Consider the following 22757-nt stretch of genomic DNA (forward strand, 5'->3'; position numbering starts at 1 on the left):
GATGATGACTTATTATCCATCGAGTGAGTAGCTTATGTAACAATAAATCTGTAGCACATTTCTGCATACACATTGTTTAGAATCTGTAGTAGTACTTAAGTCATGATTGGCTTTAGTTAGATATGCAGAATAGGTTGATTAATTGTACATAGATGATGTCTTGTAATTCTGTATAAGTGAAATGAAGTCAAGTGCCTGATTGCTACCCGACGGATAAACAACAATGAATTCGACGGATGATCAACAACCCGACGGATGATCAATAACTCGACGGATGATCATGAACCCGACGGAGAAAGAATTCAAATATCTTTTGGCAGTGACAACAAAGTCACATGCGTCGAGTGGATGCAAATGGAATGTGGTAGCCTATTCAACTGGGTTTTTGAGAACAAAGAAGCATTGCCATTTCCATGCTATTATGAAGATATTCAAAGATGTTGGAATAGAGTAATGAAGTAGCATTGTAATAGACTAGATAGTTTTTGTTTTATTATCCTGGCTTATTACTTTGTAATCTTGGTGATATATAAACGAAGAAGTAGCAACTAAGGAATAATCTAAGATACAAGCAGAGAAACATTTGTAAGCAGAATTATTAGCCTTTCTCTGCATTCTTAGTTGTTCATTTTTGTAAGCTGCTGTGAGCATTTTGCTCTGTAATAACCCCAATTTTTGGAAATTTTTGAAACCCTTATGAATAGTGTTTTTGCTGAATGATAAAACTTTTCATGCCCCACTATGTAGGGATTCTGTTATGGATATTCTGAGATTTTATTAGTACTCTACATGGTATATAAGTGTATGTAAAGATCGTCAGAATCCAATTCCGAATACTTTGATTTTTCCCGAAAATCTACCAGATACAGAAAGAATTGAGTATAAGGTAACAGAATAAAAAGGATTTAAATTCAAGGATTATAAGAGAGGATCATGAAAGGAATATAATATATTGAGAAAGGTTAAAGAAACCTAAGTAATAAGATCTCGGGTATGATCCCTCAAACGATAAACGAAAACGAAAGTTAAGCGAACCGTATAACAGATCAGCGGTCATTAGGGAAGCAATTAGGAGTTAATCAAGGAGGTTAGGGATGATGATGTCATCAAACCAACAAGATGTGGACAAGTGGAAGCATTATGACATGTGCAAGATGACATAAGCATGACAAGGGGTTTTATTTTGTTGGTTGATTTTGGGCCATGTAAAATTTACCATGGTAAAAAGCTAAAACATTTTCCAAGGCCAAAAAGGAGAAGCAACCAAGCAAATATCATAAAACACAAAAATTAGAAGTTGACTTTCCCATTTCAAGAAGAAAGCTCTCGGCTAAAACAAACCCAGCAACTTCAAACTGCCATATCTCCTTCAATACTCACTCAAAAGTTGTGTTCTATAGCTCGTTGGAAAGGTATTGAGATTTCCTACAACTCTTGTTCACAAGTCTCTTCCAAATAAGCAGGGTAAGACCCTCATTTTTACAGTTCTTTAAATCGGACTTTTAGAAACTTCAAAGCCTAACTTTGTGTTCTTGATTTCTTTGGAAAGATCAAGCTTGTAGGAGGCTCCCTAAGGCTTCCTAGCAACTTAACACCTCCCAAGGAAGGTATAAATCTTCACACCCTTTAGTAATAAGTTTGAATGTTGAAGTTTGGAGATGGTTTGGATGGATGAGTAGTAATTTGAATGATAAGCATGATTCGAGCTTAATTGTTAAGTAGTTTAGTTGAATTTGGAGATATTATAATATATAATTGGATTGAGATCCTTGAGCTTATTATGACTGAAATCAGTAGCATTGATGTGTATATTGAGTTGTTGTTGATTGGTAGTTGGATTGATATGATTTGGAATGGTAAAAATTTGGGAAATCGCGTAAACATAGCCGTCGTAATGTCCAATTTACTTTAGACTGCTTTTGTTCATAACATTAGGACCCGAGAACTCCCTGCTAGGTTTTGACCATTGCCATTTTTAGATAGTTCATGTTACGAGCTTCGTTTTGATATGTAGTTCATTTGATTCCGATGTACGGTTTAGGAGAAACGACCGTTTTAAGTAACGGCGTTTCGCGACCGAACCATTACCCCTCATCTTACTTTGAAACCTTAGTTAAGGACCTTAAAAGGTTAATTAGTATATGAAACAATTATGTTAAGTGTGTTAGGCAGTTGGTAAGACACTCGCGAAGGAATCACCTTAAAACTCGTAATGGTTAAATTATTAAAAATGGTGGAGCCGAGGGTACTCGAGTGACTTAAGAGAATCAGTAAGCGCAAAGTAAGCGTTAGAGTCTAAGTTGGTTAAAGTATAGATTTACAAGTGACTTTGGTTTAATTCCAACTTACTTGTTGTTTATAGGTTACCAGACTCGTCCCGAGCCATTTGTAACCCCCAGTCGCTCAGGCAAGTTTTCTACCCGTTATACTGTTGTTGTGATGTATATGTGTATATGCATGATCTTGTGATAAATGCATATTTGTTATTAGCAAATTCTTGCGATATATTGTAGCATGTGATATGGTATATATGCATGCATGTTTCGTATTCTTGATTTATATATCTGTTGGTTCAAATGCTTATTCGTTGCATAATACCTATGCTAGAGATAAGCGGTATTTGCGTATACCCTTAGTATAGGGGATCAAAAGGTGAACTTTTTCTAAAACCGGGAGGCGAGGCTCCCGAGTATAATATATATTTATATATATATATTGATATAGTTTTTAAAACTATTAATCGAATAAGGTTTATTCGATAACTTTATTTTATTTAATGAATATTATTACGAATATTCATTCGAGGACTTATGACTCCTTTTATTTTATTATTTGAATATTATTTGAATATTCATTCGAGGGCTTATGACTCTTTTATATTATTTATTGAATATTATTTGAATATTCATTCGAGGGCTTATGACTCAGTTTATATTATTTAATGAATATTATTTGAATATTCATTTGAGGATCTATGACTCTGATTATTTGCTGAGATATGTTCTTTATTTTATTAAAGAATAAGGTGTCGATAATCAAACTTATCTTTGATTATTCAAATAAAGATAGTACTTTCGTATAAGTATATCTTTGGTTATTTAATACTCATTTCAAGTATAAGTTTTAAAAACTTCTACTTCAATTATTTTTATAAAGATTATTCTTTATGGGAATATTATTTAAATAATAATATTCAGACATTTTCTAAATATATTGGGACTGATTTATTTTATTAAATCAGCATTACTCCAAACATTCTTAAAAATATTTTCGAGTCTTCAAAATGATTTTCTAAAAGTTAGAGCGGATCCCAAAACTCATTTTTGTATTTAAGATCTTCCTTTCGAAGGGGATTTAAATATTCGCTCAAAACCTGAGGGATCTGGCTCTATGGTGTATTTTATATTCGCAACAAGGTTGCAGTTTTGGTAAATGAATTGATTACTTACCCAACGTTCGGGAAGTAAGTCCATCTATCGAGTCGGCATAAGCAACATGGGCTCAGTGGGCGTCCATGAAAGTGTAAGTGGCTCAGTGGGAGTCCATCAAATGCGTAAGTGGCTGAGTGGCAGTCCAGCATAAGGTCCTATTGCGTCCAGGGTGATGACCAGTGGGGAATTCGTCCATCTACTAGTAGAAAAGGTTACTTATTGGTATCTTTGCCTGATCAGCAAGATATCGGGTTTATGCCAAGGTTTTCTCCTTTCCAAATTCATTGGATATTGCAACTCTGTTTATAATTTTCATAACAGAGGTTTTCAAGGAGTGTATGAAATGTATATATATAGGTGTATATATATAGGGATTTAATGAAGTATCTCGTAACTTCATTATTTATAATGATATTCAAAGATTGAATCTATTCAAATCTTGTCTTGTAGTCTCATCTATGTGATGAACTTTTGAATTGATTATAACTTGAACGGTGGTAGTTCAAGTAATATTTGGAAAAGATATAAGTATATTGGGGTATCTTGTAACTTCATATTTTCAACTTATATCTAGTTAATGATTATCTTATGCATATCAAAGATTTTCAGAAAAACGTTGAGACAAGGGTAGATATATGAGATCACCTTGCAACGATATTTTTATACAGTTATAAACTGGAACTCTGTGTATATTCTGCATGGAAGAGGACTTCCAAGATTTTGAAAAGTATATATGTATATATACTGAATATTTTGCGACTTCATCGCATTAAGATATCAAACTTGGTTCATTTCTTTTGACCAAGACTTTCATGAGTACTATGAGAAGGCTCATATATTGTTAATCATTATACATATTATTTTGGTGGGCTTGCTGCTCACCCTTGCTTTCTTCTTTCATCACACAACAACAGATAGAAAAGATGAACAGGACCAAGCTCCCGATTCGTAAGCGGTTAGAAAACGTTCCGCAGTCTTCTGAAAGCGTTGATACCGCCGTAGCTGAGGTAGGAGCTACCAATAGGCTAGGCTTTCAACTTTTGATGTACCAGATTATATATATTTATGAATTGTAATAATGGCAAAGAAATGTAAATTTATTCAGAAACCTTTTTAAGGTGTATTGACATATAATTGTGGAATAAAATGACTTGTGATTATTTTTGGATATTCATCTCTGAGACTATAACTTGTGGTGTGTGTGTTTATTGTGGGGTCACAGTACATAGTAGTTGATTGTGTATTAAGATTGGGTGTTATTAAGGGAAATGGAACTCGTGACAACCCGGATCCCCGACCCCGGATTTGGGGGTGTTACAGAAGTGGTATCAGAGCTAAGCGTTATAAACCTCAGAGATGATGTGACGCTAAGATAATAAGTTCACTAAGATAATAAGAACTCTTGCCAAGTTCATAGTCGGGCTACCTAACGTAGTACTGACAGTTAAAACCCTTATGGGAACCCTTATAAATATCGTGATAGAAGCGTAGTTCATTATCGTATATGGTAGCGGGACTCCGAACCCTGAGGTTGAGGAGCAACAGCGCGATGATGTTTTATTACTAATTGGGGATCGGATTGTGGATCCAATGGAACACCCTAATGAGGGACCGGATGATATTCATGTTGAGGATGTAGCGGTTGAGGATGTTGTCCCAGAAGGGATTATTGTTGAGAAGGATCTCGTAGAGGATCCTAACAAGACTGAAGAGATGATCGCTGAGAAATTGATAACCATGGTTAGGGAAACTACCAGAGGTAGGATTGGCCGGTCACTACCGGAGGTTCGTTCAAGTTTGTAAAGATAGTAGCCCCTTTAACGCGGCTTACTCGTAAGACTGAGAAGTTCGAATGGACAGAGAAATGCGAGAACAACTTTTAAGAACCGAAGCAAAGGTTGGTGACGTTCCCTATGTTGGCGTTGCCGGATGGAAAATGAGATTTTGTGAAGTGTAGTGACGCTTCGCATAAGGAATTAGGGTGCTTCTTATACAGCCCAGCAAGGTAATCGCGTACGCGTCAAGATAATTAAGGGAATATAAAATTCGATATCCCCACCTATGAGCTTGGGCTCATGGCAATAGTTTTTCCCTAAAGATTGGAGGCACTACTTGTATGGAGAGAAGTGCGAGAATTACCTAATCCATAAGTGCTCTAGTACATTTTCACGCATAAAAGAGCTCAACATGTGCCAAATAAGGTGGTTAGAGCTAATCAAGGATTACGATTATGAGATTCTTTATCATTCGGGGAAAGCCAATGTGGTGGCTGATGCCCTTAGTAAAAAGGAGAGACTCAAGATGATAATGTCTTTGAGAGAGTTTATAAGAGATTTTGAGAAGATGGAAATAGAAGTGAAGGTAACCGGAGCCGGTACCGAAAAGCTGTTTGAGATTGCAATAGAGACCGAATTATTGGAAAAGAGCATATTGTGCCAGAAAAAGGTGATGAATGAAGGCAGAGAGCCAACAAATAAATATGAGATTAATACCGAGAAAGATGATAAGGGAATAATGAGGTATTCCTATAGAATTTGGGTTCCGAAAGTTCAAGAGCTTAAGGATGAGAACTTAGATGAGAGCCATAATTTGAGGAATAAGATTTAGGGCAAACCCTGAATGTGATAGTCAGGGAGGTTGCCATCAAGAAAGAAAGAACCCATAACATAATAGAGTGGAAAAAAAGGTTTTTAATGTATAAGATAACCCCGATTATGGGAGAAGGTTGAAACATTTCATACTAAGGAAACAGAAAGTCGAGTAAGGAAAGGAGACCCGAGACGGTACTCCTATACGACAATTTATGGACCTGTCTAGACAGAACTTAGACTATTATCCCCAACCACCACCTTGAGGAAATAATGCGATAGGAAATTCTTTCAGGACCTTTAAGTCTCTAAGCTCTCAGAGTTCCAAGGAACAGGTTGACCTAGTCGAGGCAAGAGCCTGGCTAAAGGAAATAGAGGAATCATTTGAGATTCTGAATGATTGACGAACCACAAAAGACTGTTTTTGTCACTTACCCTCCTAAGAGAGAGGCCACCCGCTGGTGAAAGACCAAGGAAGGCACGGAGCAAGAGATTATAATAAACTGATTAAAGTTCAGACAATTGTTTTCGGGAAAGTACTTCTCAAGGTTATGGAGGTAGTGTAAAAGCTTTAGAGCCATAACAAAAGCGGACGAGTATGATGAATTATGAATCTAAGTTATAAAAGTTGTCAAGATTCGTTCTGAGGACACAAATCCAGAATGACGGGATGTTTGAAATCAATGCTTATGTTGTGTTGGTTCATGTAATGGTTGTAATGGAAACGATAATAAAAGACTGAAAAGGGAAGGAGTATAAAGGGATATAAAGGAAATAGAGTTGAGAAGTGATAAGGGAGTTAGGTATGGGAAACCCTAAGAAACCCTTGCAATAAATATAGAGAAGTGTGTCATCATCAGCGCGATGGTGACTGATCATGAGATAAATTCAAGGTTTGAAGGCGTAAGCGATATGTAAAGTTAATTCCCTTGAAGTTGACAGTATTCGATGCAAATTTGAGATAGATCGATTGATTAATAAGGAAACATGGATGGACTGAGAAGACAAGAAAGTAAGAAATTAGGAAAATTGGATGAAGGAAGTGACCTTCAAGAATGTGAAGTGTAAGACCGGGGGCATGATACCCAGAAAGGGAGACGCCAGGTATGAAAGATATCCCAACATTGAGATGACTGTTGAGATAAATAAAAGAGGTAAATGAGTAGTTAGAACTAAAAGGTTCACGTTGAACACGACAAACATCTTCTAGAACATCCCTGTTATCATTACTGAATCAGGCAAGAAAAGCGGATAACCGTTCTTATCTTTTGGAGGCCATATTGATTGACCTCATTTTGAATACAGATGTTATTGTGAAATTAGGCATATACTATCGAGGTGGGAATGATTGAATAAGATACCCTTATCAGGGATATATGACTTGATTTATCCATGGAAGGATGCATGTACCTTTTTAAAGGTGGAATTAAGGGTAGAACATCGGTAACTTAAAATGAATCCTAGGGGAATGCATAAAGGTTGGCATTTCACCCTTAATAGGGACAGTATGAGTTTTGACAGTATGATTTGGAAAGGGTTAAGGTAACAACAACCTTTAAGAATCAGTGGAGAAATTTTTCAGAAGTATATAGACAATGGTTCTGGTATTAGTAAATGGTATTTTGATATGCCCTGTATATAGGGAATACAGGAGGAACGATTGAAGGATAACCTTAGAGGTTTTACAAGGAGAAAGGAAATATTCGAAATTCTCAAGAATAAAAATATTGATAAAGGAAATATGACGTAATTATAATGATGCCAAGTGGGGCACGTGTTAAACCACGGGAAAGTATGGATCGAACCAGTAAAGGTTGAAATTGTTCAGGGCAATTAGGACTTAAGATAAAAGATGTTCTAAGTATGATTGAGAGTCAGTCGTGACAGTGATTAACCTCTAAAGACTGAGGCAATAACTTATGGAAAAATGGTGATATTTTTTTTTACTCATCAGATTTTAAGGAAAACATCTTCACATAAGCTGTGATTGAAATGAGGTAGAAAATTTATTTGGAGGTGGTTAAAATGACATTGACTGTAAGGAAATTTTACTATCAGGAAAGGCAAAGAGGTGGCCAACACTTTAAAGGTAAGAGGATAATTATAGGCACTTGTACCAAAGGAATACAGTGATGATGGTTAAAGTTGTGAAGGTTGTATTATGGTTTGGAAGATTGACATTCCTTCTGATGACTGTGCAATACCCAACCGTAATAGTAGTTTGGTAAAGGTTTAATTTATGTAATCGCCATGAGCGGGCTATCTATCTTAGAAGGTACTATCTTGAGAATAAGCCAGGACCATATTCCAAAAAGGACCAAACAAACTTTTGAGTTAAATCTTCTATTGAAGGCATATGATTAAGAATGGTATTAACCTGCTATCGTTGCTTTGAGCGAAACTCTTCTGCAATTTTATCTGCTTCATGTCATGTATGTATGTCAGAATCAGGAGTGTTCTTCATGAATCATGAATGGTGATTATGTTACCTCCTTAGAAGGATTTGATACGGCATGTATGGACTCCGTATGGTTAGATATTAAGATTTCATGGAACGTGAATGACGACAGTTGGTTAGTAGTGGACCATAGTAATGCAGCAATGATTCTGCGAGTAATGAGTTGATTACAACCGTGAGAGTTGTATTGGAATGGATGTTGAGATTGAGTACCACTAATCGGGTCGTGGTAGTGTATAAGTTATCATTGATAGACTAATTAAGTCGATTATCTACCTATTAAATACTTATTCCTTCTTATCAATAGAGAGTCGTATTACTATACGAGGAAGGTTGCAGTGCAAGCATAGAATTTTAGTAACGGCGATGTCTAGAATGAAAACCCAGATTCGATTTTCGATGTCGAGGGAGTTTCAAAGGTGATTGTGTATAAGCTCGAGCAAGAGCATGGGTCCATAGAATGATGGATGGAATAGTAAATATTTAAGCATGTAAAATGCGATGCTATAATACTTGATGTTGATATAAATACACATATGTTTTGTTCTCCTATATCAAACCTCTATAGTTCAGAGGTAGGTTCCAAGCCAGATATTTGGTGGCAGTATATTTTTTTTTCACATATACAATTCTCTTCAATTCGTTCTTTTCTCTTCTTTTCATTTCATATAAGCTGAGAAGAACAACCCTTCCAGAAGGGGAGGTATTGCCGAATGACTATCTATTTATGTGATAGAAGCCGAGTAGGATACCATATATTGTTTAATTGCTTGTCAAGTACTAAAGGCTGGCCACCTTCTGTACTAACTATGCAATGTAACAAGTGTTCATGATCATAGTGATCTCTCAATAAATTCTTTTACTTCTATATGAAAGACTAAGCTTTCGAAGATAAAAGCAGCTGAAAAAGGAGTAGTAAAGTTGTGGTGGTATGCGGAATGGAAACACATTCGTGATACAAAGGTTGACGAGGTTATTAAAAGGTTATAGAACGCTAACGAGCAAAAGTATAACCAGTATAATATTAGGAACGGAAGGTAGTAGCGATTACGAACTGGAAAAGAATGGGTATTGAGAAGCAAAAGCTCTAATGCTAAAAGCTATAATGAGAGTCTGTGCAATAGACTTGAAAGAAATTGGAATGATCACTTAACACGGATTGAGTTTTCTTACGACAATAGATCTTATGTCATTATCGAGTTGTCGCCTTATGAGATCCTTGAGGGAAGACAATGTCGATCTCCCTTATGTTAGGATGAAGTTGTAGAGCGCAAGATGCTCGGACCCGCAGTAGTCCAAAGGACCAAGGATATAATAGATCTAATCAGAGGACGGCTGGTAGTAACCCAAGATGGACATAAGAAGTATGTTGATTTGACACGAAAGGACAAAGAATAGGAAGTAGGGGACCTAGTATTGTTAAAGGTATCCCCTTGGAAACCCTTGGGATTGATGAGATTCGGAAAGAAAGGAAAGCTAAGCCGCCGAATTGTTGGACCCTTGGATGTATTAAGAAGTATTGGGAAGTTAGCATATGAGCTAGCCCTACCCCCGAACCTGTGGCAAGTTCATAACATGTTTCACGTATCAATGTTAAGGAAGTGTAATTCAGATGCCAGATAAATAGGGGCATATGAGCGCATAGACATGCAACCTGACGTAACCTATATGGAGCAACCAGGAAGGGTTATAGAGTGAAGAGGAACAAGTGCTTAGGAGAAGGGTTATCAAACTATTCAGAGTTTGATGGAAGGACCACAATGTGGGAAAATTTACTTGAGAGTTAGAAAGTGCAATGCTAAGAGAGTATCCCTATTCATTTTCTATCTGATTCCGGGACGGAATCCTTTTAAGGAGGGGAGACTGTAATAACCCCAATTTTTGGAAATTTTTGAAACCCTTATGAATAGTGTTTTTGCTGAATGATAAAACTTTTCATGCCCCACTATGTAGGGATTCTGTTATGGATATTCTGAGATTTTATTAGTACTCTACATGGTATATAAGTGTATGTAAAGATCGTCAGAATCCAATTCCGAATACTTTGATTTTTCCCGAAAATCTACCAGATACAGAAAGAATTGAGTATAAGGTAACAGAATAAAAAGGATTTAAATTCAAGGATTATAAGAGAGGATCATGAAAGGAATATAATATATTGAGAAAAGTTAAAGAAACTTAAGTAATAAGATCTCGGGTATGATCCCTCAAATGATAAACAAAAACGAAAGTTAAGCGAACCGTATAATAGATCAGCGGTCATTAGGGAAGCAATTAGGAGTTAATCAAGGAGGTTAGGGATGATGATGTCATCAAACCAACAAGATGTGGACAAGTGGAAGCATTATGACATGTGCAAGATGACATAAGCATGACAAGGGGTTTTATTTTGTTGGTTGATTTTGGGCCATGTAAAATTTACCATGGTAAAAAGCTAAAACATTTTCCAAGGCCAAAAAGGAGAAGCAACCAAGCAAATATCATAAAACACAAAAATTAGAAGTTGACTTTCCCATTTCAAGAAGAAAGCTCTCGGCTAAAACAAACCCAGCAACTTCAAACTGCCATATCTCCTTCAATACTCACTCAAAAGTTGTGTTCTATAGCTCGTTGGAAAGGTATTGAGATTTCCTACAACTCTTGTTCACAAGTCTCTTCCAAATAAGCAGGGTAATACCCTCATTTTTACAGTTCTTTAAATCGGACTTTTAGAAACTTCAAAGCCTAACTTTGTGTTCTTGATTTCTTTGGAAAGATCAAGCTTGTAGGAGGCTCCCTAAGGCTTCCTAGCAACTTAACACCTCCCAAGGAAGGTATAAATCTTCACACCCTTTAGTAATAAGTTTGAATGTTGAAGTTTGGAGATGGTTTGGATGGATGAGTAGTAATTTGAATGATAAGCATGATTCGAGCTTAATTGTTAAGTAGTTTAGTTGAATTTGGAGATATTATAATATATGATTGGATTGAGATCCTTGAGCTTATTATGACTGAAATCAGTAGCATTGATGTGTATATTGAGTTGTTGTTGATTGGTAGTTGGATTGATATGATTTGGAATGGTAAAAATTTGGGAAATCGCGTAAACATAGCCGTCGTAATGTCCGATTTACTTTAGACTGCTTTTGTTCATAACATTAGGACCCTAGAACTCCCTGCTAGGTTTTGACCATTGCCATTTTTTGATAGTTCATGTTACGAGCTTCGTTTTGATATGTAGTTCATTTGATTCCGATGTACGGTTTAGGAGAAACGACCGTTTTAAGTAACGGCGTTTCGCGACCGAACCATTACCCCTCTTCTTACTTTGAAACCTTAGTTAAGGACCTTAAAAGGTTAATTAGTATATGAAACAATTATGTTAAGTGTGTTAGGAAGTTGGTAAGACACTCGCGAAGGAATCACCTTAAAACTCATAAAGGTTAAATTATTAAAAATGGTGGAGCCGAGGGTACTCGAGTGACTTAAGAGAATCAGTAAGCGCAAAGTAAGCGTTAGAGTCTAAGTTGGTTAAAGTATAGATTTACAAGTGACTTTGGTTTAATTCCAACTTACTTGTTGTTTATAGGTTACCAGACTCGTCCCGAGCCATTTGTAACCCCCAGTCGCTCAGGCAAGTTTTCTACCCGTTATACTGTTGTTGTGATGTATATGTGTATATGCATGATCTTGTGATAAATGCATATTTGTTATTAGCAAATTCTTGCGATATATTGTAGCATGTGATATGGTATATATGCATGCCTATTTCGTATTCTTGATTTATATATCTGTTGGTTCAAATGCTTATTCGTTGCATAATACCTATGCTAGAGATAAGCGGTATTTGCGTATACCCTTAGTTTAGGGGATCAAAAGGTGAACTTTTTCTAAAACCGGGAGGCGAGGCTCCCGAGTATAATATATATTTATATATATATATTGATATAGTTTTTAAAACTATTAATCGAATAAGGTTTATTCGATAACTTTATTTTATTTAATGAATATTATTACGAATATTCATTCGAGGACTTATGACTCCTTTTATTTTATTATTTGAATATTATTTGAATATTCATTCGAGGGCTTATGACTCTTTTATATTATTTATTGAATATTATTTGAATATTCATTCGAGGGCTTATGACTCAGTTTATATTATTTAATGAATATTATTTGAATATTCATTTGAGGATCTATGACTCTGATTATTTGCTGAGATATGTTCTTTATTTTATTAAAGAATAAGGTGTCGATAATCAAACTTATCTTTGATTATTCAAATAAAGATAGTACTTTCGTATAAGTATATCTTTGGTTATTTAATACTCATTTCAAGTATAAGTTTTAAAAACTTCTACTTCAATTATTTTTATAAAGATTATTCTTTATGGGAATATTATTTAAATAATAATATTCAGACATTTTCTAAATATATTGGGACTGATTTATTTTATTAAATCAGCATTACTCCAAACATTCTTAAAAATATTTTTGAGTCTTCAAAATGATTTTCTAAAAGTTAGAGCGGATCCCAAAACTCATTTTTGTATTTAAGATCTTCCTTTCGAAGGGGATTTAAATATTCGCTGAAAACCTGAGGGATCCGGCTCTATGGTGTATTTTATATTCGCAACAAGGTTGCAGTTTTGGTAAATGAATTGATTACTTACCCAACGTTCGGGAAGTAAGTCCATCTATCGAGTCGGCATAAGCAACATGGGCTCAGTGGGCGTCCATGAAAGTGTAAGTGGCTCAGTGGGAGTCCATCAAATGCGTAAGTGGCTGAGTGGCAGTCCAGCATAAGGTCCTATTGCGGCCAGGGTGATGACCAGTGGGGAATTCGTCCATCTACTAGTAGAAAAGGTTACTTATTGGTATCTTTGCCTGATCAGCAAGATATCGGGTTTATGCCAAGGTTTTCTCCTTTCCAAATTCATTGGATATTGCAACTCTGTTTATAATTTTCATAACAGAGGTTTTCAAGGAGTGTATGAAATGTATATATATATAGGTGTATATATATAGGGATTTAATGAAGTATCTCGTAACTTCATTATTTATAATGATATTCAAAGATTGAATCTATTCAAATCTTGTCTTGTAGTCTCATCTATGTGATGAACTTTTGAATTGATTATAACTTGAACGGTGGTAGTTCAAGTAATATTTGGAAAAGATATAAGTATATTGGGGTATCTTGTAACTTCATATTTTCAACTTATATCTAGTTAATGATTATCTTATGCATATCAAAGATTTTCAGAAAAACGTTGAGACAAGGGTAGATATATGAGATCACCTTGCAACGATATTTTTATACAGTTATAAACTGGAACTCTGTGTATATTATGCATGGAAGAGGACTTCCAAGATTTTGAAAAGTATATATGTATATATACTGAATATTTTGCGACTTCATCGCATTAAGATATCAAACTTGGTTCATTTCTTTTGACCAAGACTTTCATGAGTACTATGAGAAGGCTCATATATTGTTAATCATTATACATATTATTTTGGTGGGCTTGCTGCTCACCCTTGCTTTCTTCTTTCATCACACAACAACAGATAGAAAAGATGAACAGGACCAAGCTCCCGATTCGTAAGCGGTTAGAAAACGTTCCGCAGTCTTCTGAAAGCGTTGATACCACCGTAGCTGAGGTAGGAGCTACCAATAGGCTAGGCTTTCAACTTTTGATGTACCAGATTATATATATTTATGAATTGTAAAAATGGCAAAGAAATGTAAATTTATTCAGAAACCTTTTTAAGGTGTATTGACATATAATTGTGGAATAAAATGACTTGTGATTATTTTTGGATATTCATCTCTGAGACTATAACTTGTGGTGTGTGTGTTTATTGTGGGGTCACAGTACATAGTAGTTGATTGTGTATTAAGATTGGGTGTTATTAAGGGAAATAGAACTCGTGACAACCCGGATCCCCGACCCCGGATTTGGGGGTGTTACATGCACACAGGGTTCTCTCGATATATATTATATATCTCTGGTGGAATCATTCAAATCCACCAGAAAGTTTTTAAAGACTCTTATTTTTAATTACTTATGTTTTGATTCATTTAAGTAACTATTCCGTATTGTGCTAATCAATTCACACTTATATATATTCAAGTTAGAACATTTTTATTTCAAGAAAAAGTTTCAAGAATTCCATTCAACCCCCCTTCTGTAATTCTTGTCATATTGTTAAGGGAATAACAGGAAGAATAATGCCCAGATTAATTGTAAGTCCAAAAAGGTGTATTTAAAGACGAAGAGTAGAGAAAGTAGTATTTAAGGGACAGAGGCAAGAGCAACTATTTCTTACAATCATTCAGGCTAAGAAGTTACTTAGGAAAGGTTGTGAGTCGTTCCTAGCTTATGTAGTGGATTCAGAAAGAGAAAACCTCAGTATAGAAGATATTCCCGAAGTCAAAGAATTCCCAGATGTGTTTCCAGATGAACTACCAGGCTTACCGCCAGAGCGACAAATCGAGTTCAAGATCAACCTTGCTCCGGCACGGACCAGTTTCGAAAGCCCCATATAGGATGGCACCAGCAGAAATGAAAAAGTTGGGAGCCAGCTACAAGAATTGATGGACAAAGTGGTGATATGGCCAAGTACGTCGCCATGGGGAGCACCTGTTCTGTTTGTAAAGAAGAAAGATGGAAGTATGCGGTTATGTAGATTATCGGGAGTTGAATAAGGTGATGATTAAGAACCGTTACCCGCTACCAAGAATAGATGACCTATTTGATCAGCTGAAAGGAGCAAAGTGCTTTTCAATGATTTACTTGAGATCAGGATACCATCAAATAAATATCAAAGAAGAAGATATTCCAAAGATAACATTCAGGACAAGATACGGACATTATGAATTCTTAGTAATTCTTTTTGGATTGACTAACACCCCGGAAGCATTTATGGATCTGATGAATCGGGTATTTAAAAAGTATTTGGACAAGTTCGTAGTGGTGTTCATTGATGACATCCTTATTTATTCAAAGTCGGAAGAAGAACATAAGCAGCATCTATGGATAGCATTGGAGATACTCCGACAAGAGAAGTTGTATGCCAAGTTTTCTAAATGTGAGTTTTGGTTAAAGGAAGTTCAATTTTTGGGACACGTCATTGGAGATGATGGAGTTAAAGTAGATCCGACAAAGATTGAGGCGATTACGAGTTGGGAGAGGCCAAAGACACCTACGAAAGTGCGAAGTTTTCTAGGATTGGCGGGAAATTATAGAAGATTTGTCAAGGATTTTTCTAAAATCACCACGCCATTGACTAAGTTAACCAGGAAGAATTAGAAGTTCGAATGGAATGCAGAATGTGAGGATAGCTTTCAAGAGTTGAAGCTGAGCTTGATAACAGCTCCGGTGTTAGTACTACCAGACGACCAAGGACACTTTGTGATTTTCAGTGATGCTTCACATAAAGGATTGGGTTGTGTGTTAATGCAACACAATAAGGTGATCGCGTATGTGTCAAGACAGTTAAAACCGAATGAATTAAAGTACCCTACGCATGACTTGGAACTAGCCGCCATAGTATTCGCACTTAAGATTTGGAGACATTACCTCTACGGAGAAAAGTGTGAGATCTACACGGATCACAAGAGTTTAAAGTATATTTTCACTCGGAAGGAGCTCAATATGAAGCAAAGGAGATGGTTGGAACTAATTAAGGACTATGATTGTTCGATAAATTATCATCCTGGAAAGGCGAACGTGGTAGCCGATGCTTTGAGTAGGAAGGAAAGATTAAATATGATAGCAATACCAAAAGAATTAACTGAAGAGATTAAGAGGTTTGAATTGGAACTTGGTGATTGTGGAATAGTTGAAGAGGTTTGTCGTACAATGACTTTTTAGCCAACGTTATTGGAAAAGATAAGGAAATGTCAGGAAGAAGTAATAAAGAAAGAGAAAAATCAGCTAACTGGAGAAGAGATTGGTACTCAAAAGGATGAGCAAGGTATACTAAGGTTTCCCTCAAGAATTTGGATTCCTCATGTACCTGAATTGAAGAATGAGATTTTTTAAGAAGCCCATAATTCAAGATTTTCAATCCATCCGGGAAGCACCAAGATGTATCGAGACTTGAAGCAGAACTTTTGGTGGTCAAATATGAAGCGAGAAGTGGCAGAATGGGTTGCGAAGTGCTATACATGTCAGAAAGTAAAGGCAGAACATTAGAGACCAAGCAGATTAATTCAGCCCCTAAAGATTTGAGAATGGAAAACATTGCTATGGACTTTATAGTGGGACTACCACGAACAAAATCCGGACATGACGCTATATGGGTTATAGTTGATCGCATTACGAAGTCGGCGCATTTTCTTTCAATTAATGAGAAGTCGTCATTGGACAGATTGGTTCATCTGTATGTGCGTGAAATCATACTAAGACATGGCGTGCCCTTATCGATAGTTTCGGACAGAGATCCCCGATTTAACTCGAGATTCTGGAAGCAATTTCAAGAGAGTCTTGGCACGAAGTTGAACATGAGTACGGCGTATCATCCGCAGACTGATGGTCAGAGCGAAAGGACAATTCAAACAATTGAAGACATGTTACGCAGTTGTGCAATTGATTTTGCATGAAATTGGGACGACCACTTGCCATTAGTAGAATTCTCCTATAACAACAGCTATCACTCCAGTATTGGCATGCCACCATACGAAGCTTTATACGGACGGAACTGTAGATCACCGACAAGTTGGGATGAAGTAGGAGAAGGAAAGATTCTTGGCTCAGAATTGGCACAACAGTTGCATGAGACAGTCAAATTAATTCAGAAAAGGTTGCTTGCTGCTCAAGATAGACAGAGAAAGTATGCGGATCCAGCGCGTAAGGATGTTAGATTCCAAGTAGGGAAGTCGTTTGGCTGAAAGTGTCACCAAGGAAAGGGTTATCTAGATTTGGTAAGAAAGGGAAGTTAACACCTAGATATATAGGTCCTTTTGAAATTTTGAGTCAAGTGGGGAAGGTGGCTTACGAGTTAGCCTTACCATCTCAGTATCAGCAGGTGCATAATGTGTTCCATGTGTCATTGCTTAAGAAGTACAATCCTGATGCCAACCATGTGATATAATATGAACCTGTAGAAATTCAGGCAGACCTGTCATTTATGGAGCAACCTGTCAAATTACTTGACTGGCAAATAAAGAGTCTTAGGAATAAGTCGTTAAAGTTAGTAAAAGTACTTTGGAGGAACCCCAAGGTCGAAGAATTAACCTGGGAGTTAGAGTCTGATATGCGTTCCCGGCATCCTCATTTATTCTCTTAGATTCTGGGAACAGAATCCTTTAAGGGGGAGAGGATATTACGACCGGCATTCTGTGTAATATTATTTGTGAACTCTGTATCATATTAGAGTCGATTATAAATATGCATAATGATTGTACGTTTGTGTGAATGAAAATTTCTGCATTATAAAATTCTTGATGTAGTATATAATTTTTTTTTAAAGCAAGAGTTTTATTAATTGCCCTTATTTTTTATTTATAAAGAATATTCTATACCTTGGAAAATAATCTTTTGAAAATTATTTCACTCACAAATTTCAAAAGTGATCTCATAAAATTTCTAAAAATCCAAGTTATTTTATGGTATAAATTTTATAATTTTTGAACTTTTATTTTATTTTATATAAGTAAATCTTTGAAAATTAGTTGTTTAATAATTAGCAAATTACATGGAAACCCTTGCATGCAAATTACTCTTCCATTCAATTAAAGGGCAAAGAACATATTTCCAACCCCACTAACTCACATTTTGCTAGCCAAATTACCTCCTTGACCTTGCATGCAAAATGGCCTAACTTTAGCTAGAGGGTTACTCTTATCATTTCCTAAATCCACTCAGATTTTAGTCAAGTCAAGGACATAAAAACAAACCAAAGAGTGATGATCACTCCATTCCACCCCACCACTTCACCCTCCCCTTTCTCCTCCTCCCTCCCTTTCGGCTTTTCCCCCTCCCTCTCGGCCATTCCATAGCCGAGGCCCCATTCCCTTCATTTCTTCATTTCTTCACTCAAACATCATCCTATAATCAAGTAATCTTACTCCCTACATGTTGTTCTTGTATATCTTAAAAGTTTAGAGTGAAAAACTTATGTGTTGACCTTGCATGGTGGTGTTTTTGTTAAACTCAAAGTGAACATCCTTGATTCTTGTGAATCTAAGGCTTTCACCATGAGTTATAGTATCATAGGGTTGAGAATGGCTAGACATGAGTGTGTTACACTTATGAAAATGTTGTTTTCACCCTAATCCATTCGGCCATAACTTGATAGGAGCTGAATGGAAGGTGTTTTGTTGCCTTGTTTCATTTTTTGTGTGTTTTGTGATGATAACATGAAATTTGTAGTAAAAGCTTGGTAAAAACCTTTGCATGCTAGGTGGTCATTTATTTATAATCCATGTTAGGCTTGCATGTTGAATTATGATGGAAATTTATTTGGAAATCATGTTGTTTTGGCTTGTAAGATTCGAAGGCATGTATGCATGTAAACCACTCTTGAATTTTGGAAGTTCTTGATCATTTGGATTGATATTTTTGTTAGTAAACTTTAATTTCAGTTAACTTAAGATATTAATTAAGATTTGTGCTCCTTAATATGTGATGTTAATTCGTTTATATGTATAAAGAAGGTAAAAGTTGTTGTCCTTGAAAACTTGATGACTTGTAATTTGTGTAATGTGATTACTTTTATTTTGCTATGATGCACATTAGGTAAGGATGATCTCCACTAAGCCTATTTTGAGTGTAAGAGAATTAGTTCAGTAGATCACCTTGTTTAAGGATTGGTTTGGGTTTTTGGTTGTTGTTGGTTGGGTTTGTTAAGAAAGAACCTTGGTGAAAGGAGAGTATTAGTTTCTGTAGAAAATCAGTTTGGTACCCTGAGGTTTAGAGTGATATTTGACCTTGTCATTGTTGTGAAATTTGAGGCCCGAGCCACCAGAAGCTAGCACTAGGAGTATAAAATAGGTTTTAGGTTTTTGTTGGAGGTTTTTAAGACGTTTGGTTAGGTGCACGAGTGGAATCACAAAATTTGTCCAGCAGGGGACAATTTTGTTGCAACTTAGAAATAGGAAGTTTTGACCATGTCATAGGTAGGCTCTCATTAGGCCCTATTGGGCCTTAGTTAGAGGGAGTTTCAAAGGAGTTTTTCCAGCCATAGTTCATAGGATTTGAGTTAGAATAATGTGTCACAAGTTAGTTCAAGTCAGGACCTTTTCTGCCCAGAAAAATAGGGGAACCATGGACTTTAAGCTTAGGCCTAGGGAGGCCCAAGCCAGGCCCTTGAGCCCATCAAGTTTGGGAGTTGCCATATGATCAGAAGAGTCTAGTGTAGAAATTTTGGAGGTAAAATTGAAGTGTAAGAGTGTCAAATGCACCCAAGAAACCTTAGATGTCAATCTGAAATTTACCATAATTAGCACCTTCACTTACCACATAGTTTTAGAGCACTTATGAGTGAGGCCTAGATTGACCACTATAGTTGCAAGATAGCCTATAGCCAGTAGAGTGAAAGGCCCAAGTTAGGGTGAATAGTAATTGGATGGTTTAGTAAAGGCACTTCGAGTTAGGAAGCTAAAATTTGGAGATTTTGTCTAGTTTAGCAATCAAGTGACTTAAGTTGTGGAGCGAGGTCATCCAAGCCTAGTGTTGCAATATGGTGTGTGATATTATTTGGTACTTAAATATGGTATGTGAGCATATGTGGCTATGTGTACTATTATGTTTATAAGGTGATTATAAATTGCGTGTATATAGGCATAAGTGCCATTGTGTTTAATTTCGGTTTGCAAATAGGTTGAGCTGGTGAGAATATATTATAATGAGGTTATTATTATTTGTGTAGGATCTCGAGACGAGGGTAACCTTGCCATAAAGGTCGAGTAAAGATTCCAGTTGCTCCTACTTGCCAGTCCAGTCCAGCCTTTCTCAAGTTAAGTGATTCAACCTGCTTTTTAGTTTACACTACAAATGTGTGATAACTAGTTCCTATATATGATGCGAGTATTCTGATTTATCTTGTTATACATGAACCAAGTGGTTCTCAAATCTATCATCTTATTATTTAGAAATGCCATAACCCTCAAGTGTCTATTGCAAGTAATTTAGCCTCATTTGAAGATTTTTATGGAAGTAGATCAAATGTCATATTATGCTAGCATACCAAAGTAATTGTGATGTTGAACCATGTGTAAGTTATACTCAGTAACCTCAGCTTGAAGCCTAGAATCCAGTCATTCCTTAAAGATTTTTAATGATTGCTTGATAACCCTCTCCTTACCCTAAAGCTTGATACTCTGTTATACCTTGTGCTGATGATCACTTTCTTTGTATTTAATACCTATATCATACCTGGAACCAGTGATGCTATTCTTCTTGATATTTTAATACCTATACCTTATTGAAACCTTTATTTTAAGCCTAGTCTGGCATTACTCTTTTATATCATCCGATAGCCTTACTAAATCTCCTTGTCAAAGTCCTTGTAAATAGAAACCTTTCAATTACCCTGATAGAGTAAAGTCTAGTGGATCATGGCCCTAGTCGATATAATCCCAGTGTTGCATAGTGGATTTATAACCCTTGATAAAGATATTTACTGTTTAAGAAATTAATTGTCAATCGGCATCAGTTTTTGAAATGATTAAAAATTTAGATTTTCAGTCCCAAAGGGGGACAAATGTTTTCTTTAAATAGTGGATCTGGACTGAGACACAAGTCCTTTCCACACTTAAATTGTAGGCTTAAAAGTTGCCTAAGGATCCCATTACTGTTTTAGAACCCAGCGAGGTTCGGGATTACTTCGCGGCTGATCACCGGCTGTAATCCGTAGCGTCATAAAATGGTTTTTGATTAAGAAATGATTTTGGAAATGTTTTGATACAAACAAATGATGCCATCACCCAAAAGTTCATCTCTTATTATTATTAGCTCTATCTTCACATTGTTATTCTTTTATATATCTCGATTTATGTTTTGTACCGTATTGTTTAACTCTTGTTGAGCATTTGGCTCACTACTTGCTTTCACCCTGATATTACAGTTAGCAGCTATGGTTAGATTCAAGCAGACAGCGCGTAAGACTTGTGATGCCGATGCGTATGTTCGAGCTCAGGTAGAATAAAAGATAGTTTTGTGTGAGGACTCGATATTAAATCTAGTTTTAATAGTTAATAGTGTTGGGCTGATCCAAACCCTTAACGGTAAGATCTTGGATTCAGTTGTATTTACTTTCTTTTAACTATTGTAATAGTTTTTATTTTATGTATTGTTAAGTTGGGGGTGAGACACAAAGTGCTATTGCTATGACAGGCAATCCAGTTCAACATTCAATGACAAAGCACATCAGCATTAGGTACCATTTCATAAGGGAACATGTGATGGAAGCTACAGTGGAATTGCATTTTGTTCCAATAGATCAACAACTAGCAGATATCTTCACAAAACCACTATGTGAAATCTGTTCATCAGGTTCTTTCACTAAATCTGTTTAGTTTTTATTCTCATGCATCAGACTTGATGATCAGTGTTTACAAATTGTCTTATCTACATGATATATGTTCTTTAATTGAAATTCATTAAATATTGACTGTAATCTGATGTGGATCTTTAAACTCTGATAGTGTTTTGAATGTTCTGTGACTATTCAATCCAATGAGGATAAATGTGCTAGATGCTGACCTAGTAGTCTTTAATATACTAGAAATCCCATATTTGAAATAGTTGTTTATCTGGAAACTCATTAACACAAGCAATTTCTGATTTTGAGCTTAGTCAAGTTTACTTTGTGTATCTTATTATTAAGTCACAAACTAGATTCTTGCTTCTTATCTGTTAGATTCTGATGTCAGTAAATCTTAAGGATGAAGTAAATGCTGATAAGCCTCACTTATCAAAAGAAAAGAAAAGAAAAGAAAATGAAATAAAAGTCAGGTACTCCTTTGAGATCTAGAGTAAATATGTGGAAGGAAAGACCCAAGTACATTGCTGGTATTAAGTAATATGCATTAGAAAAGCAAATAAATTTTCTTGGTGACTTTTCACATTCTCTGATTACTGGAGAAATACTCTGACAACAGCATAAATTCTGATAAACAGTCGTGACTCACTTACACTGAGAAGCCACTGTAAAAAGGAATTTCAAAAGATGCATAAAATGAGCATAAACAGTTGAGGTGGACTCTTGCATAAATTTGTTCTATAGTAGACTTCATGATTAATGACAGATTTTAAGCAGTTTTCTTAGTTATGCCTTATTTCTAAG

The sequence above is a fragment of the Apium graveolens genome, chromosome 6, assembly GCF_009905375.1.
Source record: "Apium graveolens cultivar Ventura chromosome 6, ASM990537v1, whole genome shotgun sequence".
Classification (NCBI taxonomy): Eukaryota; Viridiplantae; Streptophyta; class Magnoliopsida; order Apiales; family Apiaceae; genus Apium; species Apium graveolens.